Below are 19260 nucleotides of genomic sequence, written 5' to 3' on the forward strand. Positions count from 1 at the left end.
ACCAGGTTAGTTTATGGCTGACATGAGAAATTCATTGGTGTGCAATTTACGCTGTGATTGTTATGGAGTCAGTGGTGATGAATCTTCTCCAATAAAATAAGAATTGTGTTATACAATCCAGAGACAGGTGGAGAACAGATTAGTACACCCACTGCCTTTCCTTGGAGCCGTGGAATGGGACTCCAGGCTATTAATCAAGAAGCCTTTGGCAGTGAGCGTTGATAGAAACTGGGAACTTGTATAGTAACTTGAAGCATTTGAAGCTTGAATACAGATATTTATTTCATATTTTATATAATCCTTTTACTAAACACTTCTTGAGAGTTGTCAGGTAAAATACTTAAGGTTTCCAAGACTTGTAGGTGCAGTTCCAGAAGCTTGCCTTTGGCTCTGATTTTTATATAGAAAGTTGAATTCAGCAGTGGCACAATCTGAGGAATATGAAAGTGCTACTGCATGTTCAGATAACACAAAAAAGCCATCTTCAATCTTGATGTATTGTTAGATGTAAAGTGCATAGGTTAGGGAAGAATGGCTTAGTCATTTATTTATATTTTAAATAAGACTTGGAAAATGGATTAAACTATGTGAGAGCAAACTGTTGCTGGAGGAGAATAGAGATACTTTTTTCAGTAATTAGAGCAAGGGACTGAGATTCAGGAAGACTCGCTATACAGTCCTCTTCCTCTGTCTTCAGTAAGTTATGTGGGGCTGGAGATGGGACTCTTCAAAATCACCTGGAAAAGTTAAACTCTGCTTTGGATTTTATTCTGTCTTCGTTTATCTCATAATGTTTGATGTTACTCTTAGTATGCTGTGGATCTTAATACTTATCTGCGTCAAAACTGAATGTAGAGCTTTCCAGTTCTATGTTAATGAGCACACAAAGGTCTTTGAGAATGACAGTATTAGATCAACAGTTGACAGAGATCCTAAAAATATATATAGGAGTGCAATATTCGGTCATATCTTTTTAACTTTATTGCTGTCCTTCAAATAAGATACTTTGGTTCAAAAATTTGGAAGAATTTTTTATTGGATTTGTATTTTTCAGAAACATATTCATTACTTTTTAGTTCTGGAGGTACCATGGGTTTTTGAGACATAAAGTGTATTACTGTATTTGTACCCTGGATATACTGTGATCTTATGGAAGGTGTCTGCTACTTTATTTTGCTACTTCGATTATCCTGGATGAGAAGGAGATAAGAAGTTTGAGATGCCATGAGCACTCAAGTTTTGTGTATTGGGCATTCAAGTTTGATATCTTCAGACTAACCTGCTGCTAATTAAAGAAATTAGTGAGTAGTAGAGCATGAGTAATTTTCCTCTTTAACTTAAAAAGCAATCTGCTGTGACTTCAAATAATTAGGATTCATCTGTGGTAGCAGGCGGCTCACTTTATAACTACCTGCTATGCCTCTTGCTTTTTAAGCAGCCCTTCCATGGATCCACTTTCCAGCAGCCCTTATCAAACAGCACGCCATCTACTGCTACTCTCTCCTTGTTGAGCACTTTATTATTATTATTATTGTTACGCTCTTGTGTATATGATGCCACCGTCAGACAAGCAGATCATAAAAACCAAACTCCGGATACAGGATAAAAGGCAGTACATAGCTTTCAGTGATTTGTCTCCTGGATCTCCTGCTAGAGGCTGGGCAAAGCACTGTCATCCATAAGCTGGAAGGCTAGTATGGCACTTTATCTTCTGTAATGCTGCCACCGCAGTCAGACATTATCAGACAATTATTCTGGAATATTTGCCGTGACGTAAGATCAGCACAATAAGCTGTCACAAGGTTAAAGACATCCAAGGCGTAACGGACTTGTCAAACCTTATAGGGAATTATATAATACTGTACCTAACCTAGCTCGTGAAGTTGCAATAAACCTGCCAGTTGCACAGCAGGGACCTTAGAGAGCCGGAGTCTGTTCTGTAATAAATATTAAATTCTTATTGTATTTTTTACTTCTTCTAACTTGAGTGTTCCTGACCGGCCAGTGATGTCTAACTTTAAATGCTGTTACATGTATTAGTTTAGACACCCAATCCTGTCTCCATTAACATTCTGAGTTTCAGAAATGGTGCCCATTCTGAATTAGGATGAAATGCCACAACCTCCCAGTTTTAATGGAATAGGAACCTCACAGTGTTTCATTACTGTAACAGCATGGAGCCATTATCTTGAGATCCTCAGGCTGCAGCAGGCCTGGGGAAGCTGAGGACTAATGTGCCTGAGCACCCTGCCGCTGCTGCCTGCACTGCTAAAGTCTTGTCAAACTAGAAATTCAGCAGCACCACATTAATAGAGAATGTAGATAGTCAGAGGTAGGATGCAAGTCAAACTGGAGGCTTCTGGAAGTCCTTGAAATTGCCTCACAAAACAAAGGGACGTCCAGGTCATTTGCAGGAGTGGGAGGGTTTCAGAATTACCTACTTTTTAATTAGGATTAAAAAGAGATTAGATAGCAAGCTGCAAAAGCAAATATCCAGTGCAGATAGGTATTGCCGTGAAGCAGATACGGATGCAGCTGCAGGCATTTTTGGTGGCTAACTTTCAAAAAACTGGAATTGAACATCAAGTGCAATATCAGGGAACATGGTGATAACCCAGAACTCTTGGGAAAATGTCACCTTGTCTATCTACATGATATAAAGGCTGGAAGGTATTTGAGGATGGATGCATGGGATTCCATACCCCATACGGTCAGAAGTTCCTCCCTGTATCTTCATTTTAAAGCCTTTGTTCTTGTAACTTTTGTTTGAGAAGAAGGGTGCTCTTTCTGTTAGCATGCTTTTTTTTGTTTAATGAATCTATTAACATGTCCCGGTGTCAGACAGTTGACATTTGGAGATGCTCAAAAGACTTGCAGTTTCCAAAGCTGGAGAGGATTGTGCTGTAGACATAAAACCTCCATTTTTCCATTTTGCTGCCTAAAGCAGCCCATGTGAATGGGAACAGATCTTACCTTGTGCTTTAGTACTGCCGATGCTGGCAGCTGAAATAAATAAACTCCCCAAGGAATGAGCTCTATTTTCCTTGACTAGGCTGGGAGAGAGAAGCCTTGTTTCTCAGGGCTGTCAGTCAAGAACATTTGTCTGTTGTCCTGTTTTGGGGGATCAGAGAAGGACATAAAAGAGAAAATCAGCTGAGCTTTAATAACTGCAACAGGTAATGCCAAGGCAAACTGAGAAGCTGATCTTTCCAAAAGATAGGGTATTTGTCCCTGTTTTGAAAGTTTTTGACAGTCTCTGCAAGCAGTGATGCTTTTCTCTACCTGAAGTTTCTTGAGGTGCCAGCCCTGCTTAGAGCTGGTTTTCATTAAGTTTGTAGGGAAGAGAAAAATGAAGTGAATAAAGTACAGATCTACATGTAACTATCTGTAATTTGAGATAGAATGTAATTCAGAAGTCAAAATACTTTGGTCTAGTAAAAAAAATCCTCTTTCTGAGTGTCAGTACTACACAGACTTGTGACAGAATGGAAAGGGAAGCAATACCAAATGTGGCAGGCTGTAAGCTCTGCAGTGGAGGTGATGAAAAGCTGGAGATAGTCATCTGTATGTTGTGCAGCTGAAACCAAGAAGTGGCACCATGTGCTCCGCTTTCAAAGCAGCACCTTCAAAACCAACCTCCAGATTTTCCTCTGAATGACAGGGCTCTTTTCAATGCCTCACGCAGCCAAGAGGAATTTGACCTTTGTGGTAAGGATTGCCTTGGATCAAAAACGAGTTGTTGCACATGTATACTGTTAAGTCTTGCAATTACTTTGTAAATGCAACTGCATATCAGACAGATCCTGTACATCTTCAGAAGACAAAAGTATGGCCCAGAGCGTTCTGTCCTCTTATTCATTTACAGATGTAGAATTTGCTCTGATTATGTTAAAGTCTTTAACCCCTCCAGCAGCTTTCGAGTCGTCACTTTTTCTGCCTGTCTTACTGTAAATGTTCTTCTGCTAACTTCTTTCTGGCACACGCCTTCTCTCAGGCTGTGTTTTAATTCTTAATCATATGTCTTGTACCTTAATTACAGTTGGGAAATCATGCCTACAGATTGATGGACAGAAGGAACCTTCCACACACTAGTGCTCATCTCTTCCTCCTGTAAACTTTATATTGTGTTACTTCTTGTCTATAATAGTCTAAACTTTCTCATCTTCTAACACAATCAAATGATAGATAACAAGAATAGCCATTGTTAGAAGGAGAGAAGGAGCATCATTACACAGACAGTATAACATACAGACATTTAATACTGTGAGCTTTGTGTTGAAATTTGGTTGGGAAAAGCTGTCACTGACAACTTGAAATTTTAGTTGAACTCATTGGGTGTTGAATCTCGGTCTCGCTTTCCTTTTGGCCTATGTGCTTGGCTTCTTTTTTTTAAACTTCTTATGTGCTCATGTTTCTGAAGCAATCTGCCTGTCAGTCCTTTTAAATCGATACCATTAAAGATCTATTTGAAGGTAAACTCTTTCAAGAGGCTGGCCTGCCCTACCCTGCAATTATATCTTGTGCTAAGTGAGTGCAACTTTCAGAGGTATTGAAGGCTTCTGGGTTTGTTTTCTTTCTTTTCCATTTCACCAGATGACATCTAATGATAATGGCCTTAACATGATGGGAAATTAATTGAGAGAGCATTTCCACACTGCCGTAATTTCATCATCCATCCTATTGCTGCTCTTAGCAGGAATCCATAACCCCATGGGTGTTATGAGAGAACCTCCGTTAGCAGGACGTGCGGTGGAGAGGTTGCATGGTTAGCTTCTTCCATCAGCTGGGTGTCAGATCACTGTCAGAAAGAAATTACTGGCATATTCATTTTTGTAGCTACTGGCCTTGTCTGCGGCGTACAAGATGATTTGCAGTGAGCCACTGGGGAGAGCTGAGTGCTCATGGCCACCCAGGGCTGCTCTCGCAAAGGTACTTAGCAGGATCATTGCGTGTTAACACAGATGCATGCGGCAGCACTTTCGATCTAATGTCCATTATAAAGCAGTGCGAGGGAATTAAGCCTTCTGACTCACCGTGTTGTAGCAGGATAGTAAAATAATTGTGTTCCACTGGATTTATTAGATTGTGTTTGCTGAATCTCTCTATGCTGACCACTACAAAGGAAGTTTTCTTAAATCCCTAGCAACAAACAAATATTTTCAAGCCCATAACTCTGACAGCTTAAAATAATTTAATTTTCTTCAAAGCCTATTGTTTCTTTCACATTCTTGAATGACTTCAATGCATGCTAAGCTGATTTATAAAACATTCCATAACATGAAAGAATAGTTTTGCAAATGGTTGTCATGGGCTGCATAACTTCTCCACCTGCCTTGACTTTCACAGTCATTTTGTTAATTTTCTGAATTAAGTGCCCCTTTCCCTGCTCTCCTTCTCCACAGTAGCCCAGTAAATTCGGATAAAATTGAATTTATCTCTTTTTTTTTTTTTCTGTGTGTCACCCATAGCAAAGTGGAAACAGCTCTGAAACAGTCGTGGTTGTAGAACACTCTTCAGTGCTTAAATTTGTGTTCACTTAAATGTTGCAGTTAAAATAACATGCTTAGGTGAAATATGAAGTTTTGTGAATTTTTTTTTTCACTTGAAACTTTCTGGTTTTCAGTTGATATCCCAGAATTTGAATTCTTTTTCATTTTTCCTTAGTTGTTTTGTTGTTGAGAAAAAGAGAAGATATAGGAGAACTGCCGAAAATTAGAAGCTATTTTAACTATCTAAAATGCATCCTTTTATCTTATTCTTCTTTTTAATTATTTTTCCCTTTAAAATCATTTGTGATCCTCCAATTTGCATAAGTTATATATGAGGAAAACAATATCATCTTGACTAACACACAAAAAAAGCAAGCCTCCCTTTTTCAGGTATTGGAAATGAACGCTTGCAGGAGCTGGGGAGCATTTGCCTGTTGAGATGTGCTCACTTCCCTGCAGTTTCATTTACAAGAAAGCAGTAAAACCATTGTGTAGGGTTGGTTAGAGAGCTCCTTGCCTATCGTAACTACCACAGAAGTTCCAGTTTCTCAGTGTTTCATAAACTGCTACTTTCCAGCTGTGCAAAAGGACATTGGAGCTGTTGCTGTGCTCAGACCCACATACAGTTTACCATCTTGGCAGGTTTAGGTGATAAAATGTTTGTGGAACTGGCAGGGGACTGACACCTTTCAGGACTCAAACCTTGGAGAGGTACCAGCACAGTGGTACATTCTTCATCACCTAGATAACACCTTTCCTCTAAGATACCATTGAAAGGAAAGCAAACTTATGTTTTATTTTAGGCATAAAAATGCCTAAATTCCCAGCTTCTTCATTTGCACTATAAGATTTTTAATTTGTTACTCCCAGAGTGATGTGTTGCTCTGTCAACTGTTTGTTGCAAAATTTCCCTTAAGAGAAAACTGCGCTTCATATCCACGCTCACTTATCAGTGTGAATAAGACTTGCCACACTCCAGTTGGCAGGTAGGGAATATTAGCATATAACACTGGAATTTAATTGGCTTTAGCTTCTCATATTGTGTCATCAGACACAGCTTCAATCTTAGAGCCTGACCTAAAAACTAGGACATATTTCAAATTCCAGCAGTCTTAAGGCACTACGTTTAGGGGCTTTAGTACTCCAATATTGCTTTTAAAGTAAAACTTCTGGTTTTGCAGTGGGTTTGGTGATTTTGATTGCTTTTGTCTGAAGGTATTAAAATGCTGACAGTTTTGATGAGGACATCTGGCTTATAAGTGATAGCTCTTCGGTTTTGTGCCAGACTCTATCTGAACTGCAAGGGATAGTTACTATGGCTCTTAATACAGAAAAAATAAAAAGGGAAATGCCCTTTCAGTCCTTCTCTCACAGTGGAAACTATTATTGCCTTTATTGTTGCTGCGTTAAACATATGTTTGAATATGATCCTCTAACACTCATAGCTGTTGGGTTAAGAACACAAAGAGCATGCCCCGTCCTGATTAGCTGCTCTTGTACAGCAGTACAAAAAGAAGCAGCAACAGTAATTTCTCAGCTCATTAGGTGCATATTCATCTTAATGGGGCATCAAAGTTAAAAACTATAATATCTTCCTCTCATTTAATACTCCAGAGAACATTCACGGTTACCACTTGAAAGCAAAAAGGATTTCAGCATCCGAGCTGCAAAAGTAGGTGTCTTCATTCCCTCCAGGCAGACGGAGATGAGAGAGAACTGCCCTTTATGCTCAGTCCTGGCCAAACGGCCGTGCTGTGCTAGGCTGGTCACTACAGCTGTGTCAATCAAAACGTTGACATCTGTGAGCCTTTCTGGTGAAACCTGTGGTTTGTGAATGCCTGACAGCATCTGAAGAGCACGGTGTGATAAAATAACCAGGGTTTAATTTTTTGTGGGCACGTAGACCCGTACACCGAGATCTTTCATTGCAAAGGAAAAATCACGGTGCTCTGTGAAGCATTTAGGTAAATGAACCCAAGCCTTAGAAATACTGTCTTTGGATAAAGTCACTGTGCCAACTAAAGCTCTGAGATCTGCAGTGGCGCAAATTCATGTGTTTCAGTTAATAAGGGCGCCCAATTCATGCCATTTACTGAAACAACAGTATTGCCAGGAACTGCTTCTAAAAGTATTTCAGAGCCAGTGCCCAGCACACGATTCTAGGGCATGTTTGCAGATGTAAAACTGAGCTGTGTATGCAGCTAAATTTACTCATGGCTGTAAAAGTGTTTTGCAACATGCTCATTTGAGATGTCGGCGCTCTAGCTGTGGCAGTACTGCAGAAGAGACTATAATCTGTGTTATATGGTCAGTTATGTAGGATGCAGCAGATTGAAACGTTACAGCATGAAGACACTGCCTCCCAAAGCAGCAATTCTCGGTAGATTTTGTTAGGCTCTGCTACCCATAAAATGATGGGGTAGGTAAAAGTAACTGCTGGCAGTATTTGTGTTTATTCAGGATCACAATTTTTTGTTTCTTGCCTTGTTGCATCTTCTTTATAAAAATGGAGAAATTCTTTATGGGACTATATTCTGTTGATGTATTTTATTTAAAAGGCAGCTTTTATGTATATAATTCTTACAAGCCATTTATGTAATGATATAAATTTAGTGAAATAACAATGCAGAGAATTTTATTGCATAATTAGGAATATTTTTGTCGGAATGTTAGGTGAATAATAGAGGATAAAATAAAACGAAGAGACGTCAAGGAGATTTTGAAGTAGACAAAAACTACTAGTGAAACAGAAATACTGGGAAGCACTTGCAGAAAAAGAATGAGAGAAGAAATGAAGAAGCAGCAGGCTTAAAGCATTAGTTCCTCACCCAAAGAATTGATTAAGACCCTCTGATTTTGGTGAAGCTGTATGGGTTTTCATTGTCTCTGATGATCTGCGATGATCTGATGTAAAACAAGGTAGGTCAGAGACACGTGATAATCCTAAAGAAGATGGAGCAAGGCAATAAAAAGGCAAAAAGTTCTTACAGAAGTGTATCCTTGACAAGGGGAAAAACTAGTATTTCTTTGTAAGAGGTTTCAAGGCAGCCTCCTGCTTCTGCAAGCAGAGCTTGAACATGAGTGGATGAGGCTCCATTTGCAGTCTGATAACTTAATTGTCTCCATAATGGTTGGTTATGGTGGCTTTAAAATAAAAGTATTTGGAGAAAGTAAGTTCTTAGCTCTAAATTACTAGTGGTGGAGGGAGGGTTGCTGAGTTCAGGTATTGGGATTCCACGGCTGTGAATTGCAGCCAATTATACTATACATGTCCTGTATTTTTCTTTTGGTAACTCACTTTTATGGTCTAGTGTGAATGTTCTCTGTTCTCTGTGTTGCTTGTGCACTAAATATTTTAGTAGGAAAAGTTCAAAATAACCTATTGATGTATTGCATCAATATGTTAAAGAAATCCAAAGATCCAGCAGCTACACACTCACTGCCTTCAGTCACTGTACCAAATTCTGCCGCATTTCAAGGCTCCATGTTGGCTTTTTGAAAAAGGCTGGTCTGTGTAGGAGCAGTTGGCATGTGGTCGGGGCTGATCACAAGGCTCAGGATGGTTTCATTTTCATGGAGTTGTTGGTTTTTTTTAAAACAAATTATGCTGGTTTCCTTTCATTCCTGGAGGAGAGTTTCTCAGGGGAAATTCAGCTGTTACTGCTGTGGAAGAGGTGAGACTATACATATAGGTACACTAATAAGGAATTAGTCTTTGTACATGAGGTTGTAGTTGAATGCTAAGGTCCAATTAAAGGACCTTGGCTGCTTTGTGTAGATTTGCTGCTTAGGAGAGCTTGACTACTGGCTGTGGATGTGTGCAGGTGTGTGACAGGGACAGGACCAGCAGCATGGTGATGGTGCCAGACGAACTGGGAGGTCACACATGACTTCTCTTGAAGAATAGAGGAACGTGAATCATTTCACACCTAGAACACCAAACCACAGGTTCTTTTGTGCCACCTAATAGAGAAAATAAGGAGTTCACATCTTTCTCACACTAACTTAGGATAACCATAAGTTTGTAAGCAAGCAGTCACTTTATCTGCATGACTGCAAAAAGCTCTGTGTGTTCCCAGGTTTTACAGTAGTTACAGTCCTTTCTTTTCTCCTTTGTGATTTGTTGTGAACATTTGGCTATAACTAAGCAAGAACTGTATTGTTAGATAAATCTCAGCCCAAAACTCCTAAAGGTCAATGTGATATTACAAGAAGGAATTAGATCCTTCCACCTAATCTTGCACCCCAACAGAACAAAGGCATATTTGGGTACACTGCACCATATGTGTTTGGAAAGAGGTCTGCAGTTATCATGAGACCTCAACCCCGCTTCTCCCATGCACATGTTAGTTAATGATGAGGCTAATCTCCTTTTTAGCAGGCCAGATAGATATACTGATTTTCAAGATGCTCTTAAAAGAGAAGTCTAGCTACACAACAAATGTGTTTAATTATCACCACACACAGCTACTTTAACCTTCTCCATTTAGCAATGTTTGATTCTGGTCTTGGGATACTGGAGCACGCGCTGCTCTTGGTATCATCTTGAGCATGTATAGGAAAGGCTTACACTGCAATAATGGGCCATGTGTAAATGTTCAGCTAACATCAAACCCGACACGCTTACCAGCTGGAAAGTGAGAAGAACAGATCTTAATGGCAGGTGGCACATAACACCTGTGCCCCAGCCCTGTGTGCCATGCATGAGCTTGCAGTGATGCTTCTCACTGAATATCTGACCAGGAAAGAACTGTTAGAAAAGTTGTTCTGTGGAATCTGGAGGTGAGTCTGTTCTGTTCCCTTTGAAGCCTAGGAGAGCAGATTTTGGCTGAGCTGATAGGTGAAATGGTGATGGATAAAGCAGAAGGTTTCATGTGCTCACCTGCATGGAAGAAGCTTTCATTCTAATACTGCTGATTGTGTTCACATTGCTACCAGAAGAGAAGTATTCCCTTCCTTCTCAGAGATGTGTTTATTATTTTTACACATTAGTGCATTTGTGTGTTTTATTCATCTTTGTCAGGTATATTGAGAACAGTGTGATGACATTACACTGGGAAAAAAAGTACCATAATAGTGCAAATGAAAACAGACTGATTTGGAATGGAGAAAAGGAAAAGCAGAAAAACATTGGCTTTTGTTGCCAGTGCTAAAATGCACCACCCACCCCTCAGCTTCCTTGAAGCTGCTGTTTGGTCTCTATAAATGTTCTGCTAGCATCAATGAAATTCAATAGCTGCCATTTTTTTTCTGCGTGGAGGAATTCAGGGATACACCTTTGCTTCATATGCACTTCCATGTCAGACTGCTCCTCTGCAGCCATGCCACCAACAACTACCTGTGACACTGTGGGCCAACAGAATAAAATAGGAGGTAATACTTTCAGCACAGCTCTTGAGTAAGAGTCAGCAAATCTGTAGATATGGAAACATGCAAGCAAGAAAGAAGGTACTTCTAACTCTGGGTTTTATTTCTGTCTACAGAAATCAAAATATATAGGAAAATATAACTCATGGTGTATATAACTCATATAACTCATGGACCTTTATTTGCTGGTTATGGAGCTTAAATGTGACATTTGCTTCCATTTGATTTTCTGACTAAGATGTTTTGAAGCCTTTCCTCCAAGGACTCTTCTCAAAAACAATCCAAATCTATTATTTCTGAGCTAGTATGTATTTCTGAAAATGGACACAGATACTGCTCAAATCAGTAAAAGCTTTACTTCAGATACATACGTGACTCCTATAAAACTTAAAGACTTCCATAAATATTTACAGATTTTTTTCTACTTCCACACTGTTGCATTACAGAACATGAGGGTTGTAAGTTTGCTTCTGTGGTACAGGATGAAAGATACAAGTGCTTTTTGAGCCTGAATTTAGTCTGAGTCAACACTAATTATGTGTTGTCTGAATCGATACAGTCTGGAGCGAGTGTTATGAGAGAGGGAAGGACAGACTGTTTAACGAAAGAGAAGCTGGTCCCCTGGCTTTGTAAATTGGTGTGAGATGCCATGATAGAGGGCAAATATTTAGGCTTAGTGCCTGAACACCTGCCAGTTGTTGCGTGGCGAAGACGGTGTGCTTCGCATCTCTTTGGAGAGGTATTTGTGATTTTCTGGTTTTCTTACCTTCTTCACAAGCATACAGATGGTAGAGGAGCATTGGGTTGTGAAAGCATGACTGAGTGTTCAAGCTCCCACCTGGCAAGCCCAACGAGATGACCTCTATGCCTTCATTCTCTCCTTGTACCTGCCTTTTCAAGCATTTCTCAGGACAGACATTAGAGAACCTACTTTGGCACTTATTAAAGCTGTATCCTAGCTGAGGCAGTCTGATGGCCAGCTGGAGAATAACTGCAGCCCACAGTGTTTGTGGCGGTAAGGGAAGAGTTGACAAAGAAGTGGAGGAAATTACTCCGAGAAAAGGAGCTTTCCTTTCTGTATCCAGACAGATATCTGCTCCCTGTTTTTCCTTGTCTGTTCTGTCTTTGCTGCCACTCTCCTTCTCCGCCAATGCTGCTAGGCTGGTGCAGCCTCTGCTCCCAATGGGTTTCCTTCCTTCCATCTCCACTTGCTGAATTTCCTGTGCTTGAATGTGGGCAATGAGGGATGCTTTCCATGGAGTAAGCTACAAATTGCAGAATATGTCCCAGTTGGCTCCTAAAGCACTTCTGTAACTGAACTTTTCTTCTGTAATTATCACTCTTACATAATAACTGTGAGATCCTTAATTCAATTTGACATAAAAGTGGAAACTTTTGTATGAACACGCTTCAGCTCGGCTTTGTTAAGGCATTGTTCTTCCTTTAGCTTTAATTCCATCATAGTCCTTTTGTCTAATTAAAATCCAGTTTATTTTCCCCCAGTTGTTAAAAACAAGATAACTTTTCCCATTCTCCTGACTAAATTGGATTTTAAAAACAGAACACTCTTCCTTTTTTTGTCTAAAAGGATTTATTACAGTACTCGGTGTAATCATACTAATTAAGAATTGTGTGCCACTATTTTAACAAAGCTCCCCATAGAAACACTGAAAATCTTATGGTTCTTATCGTTACGAATGGAACCAACTGTGAGCTGCAGTCCTTATTCAGACTTTGCAAATTGTCTGCGCTGCCTTCTTTTTTTCAGTTGCACTGCAATCAATTTATCAGGCAGCCCCTCCTGAAAGTAGATCATCTCCCTTTCTATTAAGATTTGATAAAGATTTAAACCAAAGCCTGTTGCCTAATGCAATGAGCAAAAGAATGGACAGGCACATATTTGGGAATATTTGTGCATAGCCTTAATGAGCATTTTCTCATTCTCTCTAATGTTAAAAATATAAGCATACAATTATGTGATTATTCCTTTTTATTTTTCAGTGTATAGTGACTGGTCCTATATAATTCACATTTAACAAATCCACAGATAATCATTATTTATACATTTGCAGAACCCATGCAGCTTTTCAGCAAGGAATTCCCACAATCTCTTTCATCTCTCTGGTGTCAGTCTGACCTCCTCTCACACCAAACAAACTTGCTGGCAAGCATGCTCTGGTTCAATTTGGTTTGAATTATAATAAGATAAGGGAGATAAGAAAGAAAAGGAAATGATAATAATAATTTTAAAAAAGGGAAATACCAGGATAGAAAACACCGGTCTTGAACTAATGCTGTTTTACAGTACTTGCAGTAAGTTTTGTCCATTAGCACCCACAGTGTAAGGCATTTTTCTCCTCTAGGTAAGCACCCGAATTCATTCCCTATTTTGCTCCTATCTTATGTTTAGAAAACAAGATTTCTGATCTCATCTTAAAAATGTATCTAATTTCCCAGTGAAAATCTATCCAGATTTTCAGAGATCTCTGGTTTTAATGAATCTAGGAAATAGATATATGGAAGGATATTTTTCAGTCAACAGACTGATTGGAAATGAAACAAGTAGTTTAAAATTTGAAAAGGCAAGGATCTCTAAGTATCACAAATAACTCCCTTCATCTATATGTAATAGTTTTCTTTGAATCCCACTTTTCAGAATTTGTCAAACTGATATGACTGACTACAAAACACTATATGTGGTTAAGGAAACGTTTGTGTTTTACTGAGAATATCTATTGAATTGCTTAACGGTAGATAAATCTATTGTTAAGTCAAAGGCCACACGCATTGTAAGGCTGCACACCTCTGTTTGGGGGTTAACATATGATTGCTATATGTGAGTGAAACATAGGACTCAGGGTATCAGGTTGATGTGTAGTTACAATGTGAGGGTATCTGAGATTCTCAGAGCAAGAGGTGAGATGGAGGCACAAGCTCTGTACTTCGAAAAGAACCCAAGAACCCAAGAACTTTGTGATTGTTTTGATCACTTAACCCATAATCACATTAAATTTCCAGTATGACCTGTAGCACCAGTCACATGCATGGTGAACATTACCATGTATTCAGGGTCTGAGCTCCAAAGCTGACAAGAAAATACTTCCAGATACTTAAACTAAGCAGAAACATGGTTGAAAATAGTGAGTTCCTCCCTCAAAATACCACATATGTAACATTTTGTCACATAGGGAATTAAATATGTTATAGAAAATATACAAGCTTATTAACTGGCATATGATGATTAGTTGACCCTAGCAAGGAAAATGCGTAGTTGCTGTATGATTTGGCTTACCCAAAGCCCAACTTTTTTTTCTTTTCCCATGAAAATTTGATTGGAGACTGCAGCATATTAAAGACTGGTAAACTGGATGATCTCCAGAACTTCCATAGATGAAATATGAGCCTAAACTTCCTGTCACTTTCTAGAAAGATCCTTATCCATGCAGATCAAATTGATTTGAAGTGTCTGCTTCTCATTTCAAAGGCAATATTTCTGAACTGATAGTTGGAGTTATTTTTGTAGGCTGTATAAATCTGATTTTGATTCACTGTTGGATGGGTAGATTTGGGTTTGTTGCTGCAAACCCTCTGTTTAGCACCAAGAGCAGCGGTCATGAAGTTGGCACAGAATCTTCCTCTCCTTTACCAGCAAGGACAGATGTTTTTTGCTTAAAGTCCAGCATCCTCCACCAGAAGTCTGTATGTAATGAGATAATGAAACTTTTATAAAACTTTATTTCTGAAGGATTGGAAGTTTGTCATAGGATTTTAGCATGCATATTGAGTAATTGCTATCTTTACAGATAGTCCTTAGGAATTTTCACGTGGTTTGTAGAAACTATGCGCTGGAGGTTAGTGAAAAATCCATGTTATTGAAGATATACGTGCACTACTATTACAGCACTCTAGCACTACATTCAGGGAAAGGTAATGACATCCATGGAGCTTGGTGCCAGGATGAAATGAGAGGTACACCCATAGTCTGTTATGCTCACTGCTTGAGACTAAACAGGCAAGCTGCTAGGGCTTTCCTCCCTTTGAGGATCTGATGCTGTGTCTTTGCAAGTTATATCTTTGGAATCTGGGCACTCTCAAGGTTCCTATTCCTGAAAAGAAATATGCTTGTGTACGAGCATCCAGAGACAGGAAGTTGCAATTTCAGAGCTCTAAATGCCCACAGAAGAGGCATGTAAAAGTTCTCCTTTCTTCGGCTCTCTCTATCTCAAGATAACCCTGAGCAGAGAGATTCTTGTTCATGTAATTTGTGTAGCTTCAGAGGATGAAATGCGTCAATAAGTGATGTTTCAAAGTCATGGGGTTTTTTATACTGGCCTGATTTTGGCTAACGGCAAGAAGCTATCTAATTGGGTTTGAAGGTTCTGTTATCTCGTTAAGCAATAATATAATGTTAAATCATTCCCTTTTAAAATTTTAATTTTTCAGGGTTCTGGCACTGCATATCAATGCACACAATAACTCCAGGACTTTTAAATTATCATAAGGTGGTGAGTCATAAGACTAAAGGCTGCTCCACCTTCTCACACTCCTTATTTCAAGCCAACCCTGCATGGACTGTGTGCCTCGCAAACCAAGTAGTCAGGTATCTTTAGAAAATAGAATACTGGGTAGTAGTTGTGGTAGTCTCATTCAGGTAAAACGCTTCTTCAGCTCTTCTGTAAATATAGAAGTGTGCAAACAGAGGTGCTGTTATCCACATTATTCTAATTCAAATGCAAAATAGAATGACTGACGCTGGAGAGTTGAATCCAGTGATGGGTTAGGGACACAAACCAAGAGGTGACAGAAAAACCAAGTTCTCAGTTCATGTAAGGCAAGCAATAGAAATGAATGGATTTCACTTTGTTTTGTAAATTAAATTCAGTTTTGGTTAATGTGTATGATAGGAAGGAGAGCTGATGGGCATTTCTTCACTCTGCTTTGCTCTTCTCAGAAACAAGAGGCCCTCCTCTTCATTGTTCCACTAATTCTCACAGCAAAGTCCCTGAAGTCTCCTTCCCCACTTGTGAAAGCACCTGAGGCATGTTTCTGGCAGCCTCATGCTCCTCAGTTTTTAGCATGATTTTCTTTGATGAACTGGGAGAAGGAACTGTTGCGGGCTGCCTTGACATCAGCGGGTGCACCTGCAAGTGAGAACGTTCCCATAATAAAGGAGATAAACGTACAAAATTGAATAGATCCAACTTTTATAATAAAGTGCTTGGATAGGAGAGTGATGACCACAATTCATTTGTTTCTGGGAACACATTCACCAGAAAACTGTTAGTAAAAAAATGGAGATGTCTCAGGAGAAGAAAAAAAGTAAAGCTCAAAATAGTGAATACATCTATCACCTAGGGAGTGGCAGTTTTGGTTCTGATTCAAGAAGGCACTTAAACTTTTACTTAAGTGCAGCTCTGAATAAGAATGCTTTCCTGAGCTGGAAAGGAAAGGAGCTGGTAGCAGCCTAAGTATCTGGTACATGCTCCTGACATAGGAAAGGATTACTTGGGGAGATGTAAATATTAAAAAGCTACATTTCATCTATTCAAAATAGAATTTTTGCTATTTCAAGAGAAGCACTTCTTTGAACGCTTAAATGTAACACAATAGGATGGTAGTAAACATTTTCTTGGAAGTGATTCCAGCCTGGCAGAGAAATCCATTCATTGACCCCAGAGCTGTTTTTTTCTGTTGTTCTGTACGTTAAAAAATAAGAACAAAGAGATTGTGAAGGTAAACTGGAATTTACAGAATTGTGAACCTACAGCTATTTCAACATTAACTTTCCAATAATGACCTTTTAAGTCTGCTGAGAAATCCCTCCTTCTTCCCTTCCCTCTTCCTATTACCCTTAATATGTTATTATCCAATTTTAGCTCTCCTGCCAAAGGAATCTTTCCCACTCTGATCTCTGCTGTAAAAGGATTGAAGAAGCGCAAGCAAGCTGACAGAGTCTGAAGGAGCAAACTACACCAGGTTCATGCATAATGTAGCTATCACGTCTTCTGTTCTTTTAGTATTACTGAATTCATATGATATTCACTGCTTTCACTCGGAAGAGATAGAGATGTATCCATTCTTTACTTACGGATATTATTTCTACACTAATGAGTTCTTTTTCTGTCAACAGATAAAAATTCAGGAGACAAGGGATTCGTCCCCTCAAGTTCTCTTGATTATAAAACATTCTACGTAATTAACAATAAATTATAAGTATTTAATTTTCTTGGAAAAATAAATATTAACATAGATCTTGCATGCTATATTTTAATGCCCTTCAATACTTCTGATCAAATCCATATGCAAATGTAAGCTAAGAAGCATTCTGGACTTATAAAAACAAACAACAACAAAGACAACTGAAGATAAATTTAATTACAAAGACAATTTGCTTCAGTGGCATAAAAAATTAATCTTATGTAACTTTAAAATGTATGCCTACTGCACTGAGTCCCAAGGCAATATTGTATTATGAAGTAGACTTACTGCAACCATGAGGGAACAGCTGATACAGACTTCCTAGAGCACTTACTGCAATGAGGAACCCGGAACGTTTGATGGGACATCACCACAAGTGTTTCCTTTGCATAGATGCATTATAAACAATTAATAGTGGAGAGTCTGCAAGGAGGTCTTTTCCAACCTTAGTGATTGTGTGATTCTATTTAGGGACGTGTTTAGCAGGCATGGTGGTGATGGGTTGACTGTTGGATGGATGATCGATGTGGTTGGACGGATGGTGCCAAGTGGGTGGCATCACACTGTAATTTCTTTTTAACCAGGATTATTTGCAAGGAAATCTGTTGGGGTAGCAACATGCAGCCAGGTCATCAGCTTCTGAACTGGAAAGTGAGAGGACCAAATACACTGAGAAGCAGTTTGCTTTCTACAGAAACATCCCCTGGAAGTTCTTAAATGCCCATTCTCCAGTAGATGGAATTTGCAGATATTAAAGCAACAAGCAAAGGTTGTAAAATGCAGAATCCTCCTTGCACAGCCATCCATGGTTTGGTCAGGGGGAGGAAGAACCTGCAAAAGGAAGCTCACAGATTAAATTTATAGAAGGTGATTCTTAATGCATAACTTCTGGCCAAGAACTCCATTATCTGGAAAGTGGTGCTTTTGAAAATCACTTCTTCTAGCTTTTCCAAAAATATCCAGTTTAATGCCTTTAAATAGACAGAGAACTTCTGAGGAATGGGACGAAATCCTCCCACATGGCACAATATGCTTTGGGCTCAGCAGCAGCTCTTGTGAGCCAGGAAAGTCTTCCGAGGGCCTGTGCGTGGGGGGAGGATGTGCACAGAGGAGATCCTTGCTGCTGCTTTGTGCATCCCAACACTCAGACACGGAGCAGCCAGGCTGTGTGCTGTCAGACAGCTCTGCAGGTGGGAGTGCTGGGCAGCCGCCAGGTCCCCTAAAAACGTTCCAAGAGATCAGTCAGACACACTTCAGCTTTGAGAGCTTTTGGGAACAGGTTGGCCGGTGTGCCACAGATGGTCTTTTAAGTTGGGGTGGGTTAGCTGACCTTTCGCATTTCTTTTCCCTCCATTTCCCGCAGCTCTATGATCCATCTTCGGAGGAACAACCGGTGCCGATCTGAGATCCTAAATAATATATGAATGATCATTCTTGATGAAAGGCTGCTGCTCAGCCGTGCTTCATGTCTTCATCCTTCCTTACGTACCCACAGTATTATCAGCTGCTGAGGACAACCGTGTTGTGGCTTCATCTTCCTATGGGAAGTCATGCAGGCAAAGAGCAGGATTACTCATTCCGCTCTCACCTGCTGCAGCCCTCTTTGAGCACAAAGGAGACTGGGAAATGGAAGAAATCAAGGCCACAGATTAGGTGGCTCTTGTCTGCCCAGCGCTCTGCCAGCTACATGGCTGCGACAGGCTGCTTGTTGTGAATTCAAATATCTTTATATCCAGCATCTTGTTTACGCTGCCTGTGCATTTGTAAGCATGAAAAGTCTACTTTCTGCTTCCTGATCTGCCTGCAGAAACAGCTTCCCATTATGACAGTAATGCTGCCTGAATAAATATTTCTAACCCAGGTAACATGGAATCCCTCTTAGGCATCCTGGAGCATCCAGCAGGGCACTCTCCTTCTCAACAAACTGAACATTGCTTGCTTTTCCTCTCATTCCCAAGTGCATCCCAGGAGATGGGATGTGCTGTCTGTATTCTCACTCTATGCACCTGAATTAGGTATCAAAATTTCCCAATACATTTAATGAGAAGAGGATTTTAGTGCATGACATGCAGAATAGGAGCCTTAGAGGTAGGTGCCATCCCCTTTTGCAAACAATGATGAGTTGGCAGAGCACATTGGTGAGGAGGACTGGTGAGGTTGGGGTTAGCTGTGCTGCTCTGGATGAGAGAGCAGTGCTGCAAGAATG

At 39.8% G+C, this 19260-nt stretch overlaps 1 long non-coding RNA gene across 1 annotated transcript in view; it reads left to right on the forward strand.

Annotated features, from left to right (window-relative positions):
* LOC125696568 (uncharacterized) overlaps window positions 1-19016 on the forward strand; it is a 127276-nt gene extending 108260 nt beyond the window's left edge. Inside the window, exons 3-4 of the long non-coding RNA XR_007378413.1 lie at window positions 16733-16845; window positions 18418-19016. This is a non-coding gene — a long non-coding RNA (uncharacterized LOC125696568). The remainder of the gene's footprint in view (window positions 1-16732; window positions 16846-18417) is intronic.
* Window positions 19017-19260: the final 244 nt, after the last annotated feature.

The sequence above is a fragment of the Lagopus muta genome, chromosome 8 (assembly GCF_023343835.1).
Source record: "Lagopus muta isolate bLagMut1 chromosome 8, bLagMut1 primary, whole genome shotgun sequence".
Classification (NCBI taxonomy): domain Eukaryota; kingdom Metazoa; phylum Chordata; class Aves; order Galliformes; family Phasianidae; genus Lagopus; species Lagopus muta.